This window comes from Bos mutus, chromosome 8 (genome assembly GCF_027580195.1).
Source record: "Bos mutus isolate GX-2022 chromosome 8, NWIPB_WYAK_1.1, whole genome shotgun sequence".
Lineage (NCBI taxonomy): Eukaryota > Metazoa > Chordata > Mammalia > Artiodactyla > Bovidae > Bos > Bos mutus.
Window position 1 is genome coordinate 35,163,893 of NC_091624.1, and position 6,216 is coordinate 35,170,108.

At 44.6% G+C, this 6,216-nt stretch overlaps 1 pseudogene; it reads left to right on the forward strand.

Moving 5' to 3' along the window:
• Positions 1 to 524: 524 nt before the first annotated feature.
• LOC102270682 (dual specificity protein phosphatase 5 pseudogene) lies at positions 525 to 3,399 on the forward strand (annotated as a pseudogene).
• The last annotated feature ends 2,817 nt before the right edge of the window (positions 3,400 to 6,216 follow it).

The window sequence follows — 6,216 nt, forward strand, 5'->3', positions numbered from 1 at the left end:
AAAATGTAGCTTCTCATCAACTGGGGCTATTTTGTTACCTTGAAATGCTGTTCCTACTGGATGATGTAAATGCTTCCTTTTCTCCATAACTTTCACAGTAAGGAATTAAATTTGCTTAGGTGGTGACAAGCATGAGGGGATTTTTCTAGAGTTTTCTTTTTAAGAATGTTACGGACTCATGAACTTTTGTAGACTTGATATGGTTCCACTGTAGCAAACATTGTCCTTTTGGATGTTAAAATCGTCTTAACTTTGATTACTTTTGAAGCCCTTTTCAGATCACGTTTAGATGCAACCTGAGGTTTAAAAACGTCCTTGTTTCCAGAAGTCATAGGCGCACCTGTCTGGTTCTTTTCAGGGGGATGCTATTTAGAAGCCTTCTGAGCCCCTGTATAGCTGTGCTGCCTCTGCACTCCCTCCAGGCCAGGCCCTGTGCCCGGTGATACCCAAGCCAGTCAGCACCTTCAGGAAGATTGGATGGTCCCAGGCAGCTCACCTGAGGAGCTGAAAGTCAAACTGTGAGAATGAAGCAGTCCAGCGACTGCTCCAAATTCAAGTGCAAAATGCTCCAAAGCCAGAACAGAGCCGCAAGGCCCTGGAAGATTTGTGAGCAAGGAAGAGAGTAGAACAAAATGAGGCGGACGAAGGCCAGGCATTCTCCTGGGTTCCTCCACTGGCAGAACAGTAATGAACAGTATCTCAGTACCTGCAATTCTCACTAGAGACACTGGGAATAGGATTTCTTTTTTTTTTTCCTTTTCATAACTAAAATTTGTTTTGAGTGAATGAGTGAAAGCTACCCAGAAAGACTGGTTTTGATGACTGTTAAATCAGGCTGCTGCTGCTGCTGCTAAATCACTTCAGTCATGTCCAACTCTATGTGACCCCATAGATGGCAGCCCATCAGGCTCCCCCAACCCTGGGATTCTTCAGGCAAGAACACTGGAGTGGGTTGCCATTTCCTTCTCCAATGCATGAAAGTGAAAAGTGAAAAGTGAAAGTGAAGTCTCTCAGTCATGTCCGACTCTTAGTGACCCAATGGACTGCAGCCCACCAGGCTCCTCCGTCCATGGGATTTTCCAGGCAAGAGTACTGCAGTGGGGTACCATTACCTTCTCCATTAAATGAGGCTGCTGCTGCTGCTGCTGCTGCTGCAGCTGCTGCTTCTGCTAAGTCACTTCAGTCATGTCCAACTCTGTGCAACCCCAGAGATGGCAGCCCACCAGGCTCCCCCGTCCCTGGGATTCTCCAGGCAAGAGCACTGGAGTGGGTTGCCATTGCCTTCTCCAATGCGTGAAAGTGAAAAGTGAAAGTGAAGTCTCTCAGTCATGTCCAACTGATAGTGACCCCATGGACTGCAGCCTACCAGGCTCCTCCATCCATGGGATTTTCTAGGCAACAGTACTGGAGTGGCTTGCCATTGCCTTCTCCTTAAATCAGGCTAATGAATGCTAGTAAAGCAATTGGTAAGTAAGAAACTAAAGTTAACAGAAAAACTCAGAAACAGAGGTTTTCTTGCTTACTTTTACATAGTTTTCTGTGTTTATGATGGTTACACTACATATGTAGGACATTGTCCTTTCCTGCACAGTAGATTGAACAGACTTAAATACCAATGTTTCCCTGTGTTCCCAAATAATGCTGCAACTTCCAGATGTTCTACCAACTGCTCTAAGAGCCCTGACACTATCTCAGTCTTCTGCCAAAATGTGAAATAACTGGGTAATGATGGATGAGGCTGAAAATATGAGCTCAAGGTGTGTTTAAAACATTTACTTTTAGAATTAGAGCAACTTTTAAGGGCCACTTATAACTTTGGGGTACATCCTTATATTTTTAAAATTCAATATCACTGACAATTACTTGGGGCATCTCTATTATTCTAAGTCACATAACTTGACCTAGAAATGACAAGTTTTACTGGTTTAAAGATATATTATGTAAGAGAAGGAGAAGGCAATGACACCCCACTCCAGTACTCTTGCCTGGAAAATCCCATGGATGGAGGAGCCTGGTAGGCTGCAGTTCACGGGGTCGTGAAGAATCGGACCCGACTCAGTGACTTCACCTTCACTTTTCACTTTCCTGCATTGGAGAAGGAAATGGCAACCCACTCCAGTGTTCTTGCCTAGAGAATCCCAGGGACGCGGGAGCCTGGTGGGCTGCCGTCTATGGGGTCACACAGAATCAGACACGACTGAAGTGACTTAGCAGCAGCATGTAAGAGAAAACCCCTATTTCAAAAACCTTAATCTTTTTAAGTAGCAGAATCCTTGCTGTTTTTAATAAGTCTATCCCAACTCTGAACATAAATAGTAAAATATGTGTGGAATCTGTATTTAACCACATGGGGGGAAATACATGGAGTAACATCGTTTCAGAGATGTAAAAAAATACAAATTAGGGTTTCTGAGTTCTCTGGATGTCCAGTTGTTAGGACTCATGCTTTCACTGCTGAGGATGCAGGTTCAGTCCCTGATCAAGGAACTAAGTAAGATCCTGCAAAGCTGTGTGGCACAGCCAAATAAATATGAGTTTCTGGGGCAGGGAGCAGCCAGGCCAGGGTGGGGGTTTGTGGGGAGGGGGTTGCACTGTATGTTCTGGTGACACCTGGCTGTCTGCTGGCTCCAGCCCCACAGATCTACTTCCTCAAAGGGGGATATGAGACCTTTTAATTGGAATATCCTGAGCATTTCATGGACATAATAAATATTTCACAAGGCAAGGTTGAAGCTAAGAGAGCCCTCAATAGACAAGAGTGGGAACCAGTGCTCACATCAGCTATCAGCCAGCTGTTGAACAAGGCAGCCCTGTTACAGTTCTTCTGTTCCTCAACCTTGGAAACGCCTACCATGCATCCAAGTGTGTGATCCTCACCAATCTGCATTTCACAGCCCCACTGAATGTCTCCTACAGATCTCCAAGTGCTGCCCAGCGCATCTACACTACAAAGGGGTCCCTGCAGAAGACAGTCCCAAGTCTGACATTAGCTCCCACTTTCAAGAAGCCAAAGGCTTCACAGAATGTCAGGGAAAGGAAGGAAAGGCCCTGGTTCACCGTGAAACTGGGCTCCTCTATTCACCCACCATCTGCAAGGTTAACCTCACAAAGACCAAGCAGTTCTGCCTGAAAGAGGCCTTCAATCCCATCAAGAACCTCCTCCTCTTTGGTCTCTCAGGCCAGCTCCTGCATTAGATCCTGCCTTCCGAGCCACCCCCCAGTCCCCTCCTGTGGAGGGGAGGCAGTCAGTTCTTTGTTCATGACCGTCTCACCATCACTGAGCCCTGTCGTGCAGGGCTCCCACTGCATGTGCCCTAGCTCCATGCTGGTACCAGTGCTGACCCTCTTCAGCGTCTCAGAGCTCAGTGGGAGCCCACAGCCACAGCATTGTCCTGCTAGGACTGGGTTGGGGCACCAGCCCAGCCAGGAACAACTGTGGTTTTGTTTTCTAAACTCACGGATATTTCAGACCATTGCAACACTGAAAACCTCAGGTTTTCATGTCGTGCTATCCCCGTGGAACAGCGAGTAGTCACCAGGCTTGCAAATGAGCTTTACTGACCTCAGGGATAGGTTCTCAGGAATGAAGGCAGGCCCAGCCGTTATGAGAACACAGTGTATGTGGCTCCTGGGCCTCCAGACGTCCTGTCCTCAGGACTGCTCGGTCCTTGAACTTCAAAGTTCACCTCGTCATTGTCTTAAGCATAAGGCAATAAGTACCTGCAGGAACAGAGGGTGGGGAGCCAGGAGGGGAAAGCTGTTGTTAGACTAGAAGAAAAGGAAGCTATGAAGCCAATTCATTTTCCACCTTATTTAACTTTGGAAATCTCTGTCTGTGCTTCTTCAGGGCATAAGCTGTCACCATCTGGTCAGGAAAGTAACCTTACAGGGTTTGTAAGTACACCATATATATGTTGATTTGAACTCTCCCTCAAATGCTGTTGAGACTCCTTCATGGGTCCAGTGGAGGTGGTTGGCTGAAGCAGCAAGACATCAGCTCTCTGACTTTGCTTTTCACTGTGGGTTCTTTCTGGGACCTAGACCTGTAGAGTGATTCTTTTGTTCTTGAAACTTTCTTGCTGTATGTCTCCTCAAAGCAACTCCTGTGTCATTTGAAGTCATTCTTCAGGCTACAGACCCCAAATCACCCTTTAAAGTGAAGGAGGAAAAGTGTAACTCCTGTGTGTTCTGGGTCAGTGGCATTGGAAACGTTCATTTCCCCAGCTTGCCGTCCTTATGCATGCCTGCCTCTTCTCTCATGACTCTTGTTTTCTTCCCTGCCCTGGGATTAGGTTTCACGCTATTGACTTCTGAGGTTTGCAGATTTCACAATTTGATACTATTTGTTTCATCTATAAGCTATTTCTCCAGGAGAAAAAGCAATGTCTTTTTTTTATTTTTAAGCAATGTCTTAAAATCATACAGATGTGAAGAAAAGCAGTATGTTACTGATTGTTGTTGTTTTTATGGTGCAAAATAAAAAAGTAAAAGGGAAACATGTATATACAAATTAATTTCCCTGTCCACATACATGACACAGAGGTTAAATTTATAATTAGCATATATGAATAATTCACAAAACATCTTTTTGTATCTTTTTATTTTGTAACACCTCATTAGCTTTATATAACACCTCAATAGTTCTTATATACATTTGCGTGTTGTTTTGCTCTGAACCACTTAGGAATAAATTATAGACATCATACCCCTTTATTCCTCCATATTCCAAAGTCTATTTCCTGAGGTCATTCTCTAACATAACCATAGTATCATTATCAATATGAAGAAATTTAAGATTATACCTTACTATGACCAAAATTCAAATGTGCTCAATTGTTCCTATGTTGGTCTTTATAACAAACCTTCCCCTTGGTACAGGACTCACTCCAGGATGATGTACTGCATTTATCTGTCAAATATCTTTGGTATTCTGTAATATGGGATGGACTCTCTGTCTTCTTTGTCTTCTACAAACATAACAATTTTGAGAAATATAGTCCAGTTATTTTGTAAAACATCCCCCAATTGGCCCCAATTAGACTCAGGTTATACATTTGGGGCAATAATTCCACAAAAGTGATGCAGTGTCCTGCTCAGTGCTCATATCAGGAGGCACAGAATGTCACTTTCCCCCATTTCTGGTGACTATTTGGTAAGGTGGTGTCCTCCAGGTTTCCCCATTGTAAAGTTTCTCTTACTTTTTCTTTGATTAATACGTACTTTGTGGGGAGACACTAAGAAGCACATAAATGTCCTTCTTACCAAATTCTGCCAGCCACTAACTTTAGCATCCATTCATAATTCTTGCCATCACAGTTGCAAAATGGTGAAGAAAACACATTTGAATGGTCTCTTCTCCACAGATTGCAATATTTTTTCCTAGTAGCAGCCTTATTTAGCTGACCATCCAAAACCACCTACCATGACCTTGCAAACTGTGTCTTGTTTTCTCATGCATTGAAAAGGAACAAAGAATATTTCCCCTGGGTTGCCTTTTGGGGCAGCTGCTGGCAGATTTGCCCTGGAATCTAGAGTGTGTGCCTTCTTCCTACAATGCACCAGATACTTTCCATGTGGTACCCCATCAAACTTTCCCAGTAGGCCTGTTAGAAGGTAGGCAAAACTCCGAACCTCATTTTGCAGGTAACAACAGATATTTAGAGAGGTTTCTGGTGAGTAACTTGCCTGAGGTTCCAGCTAGTTAGCGTTAGTAAGAGGCAGAGCCTGGGTTGGCAGCTAGACTGAGCCCAGAGCCTACATGCTTAACTGCTACCTTACACTGATCCAAAACAGACTCAGGGCTTGTTCATGGCAGGACCAGGAGTAGGGTGAGCTGGGCGAGGGGTCTGGGGTACAAAATTTAAGAAAGCTCTCACTCTCAGGTCCTGACCCTGTACTCACTGAGAGTAAATGGCCCCTTAAAACGTGCACCCTAGATTCTGCTTACTTCACCCTCCTCCCAGCGCTGGTTCTTGGGCAGGGCCAGCCATGGGCGCTAACCTCCTTTATAGTTCATTATACAGTTCACACAGATTCCTGGGACAATGGGAATGCAGGATCCTCCTTTGGTCAATAGACAAGCTATTCAGCCTTGAGCCTGCTCTGCTCTAAGTGATGCTAAATACAGAGATTAAGTGGGTACCATCCTTGTCCTCCTGTCATTTGCAGATCCAAGCATTCACTTCCAGTGGAATCATATATGACAGGTCAACTCTT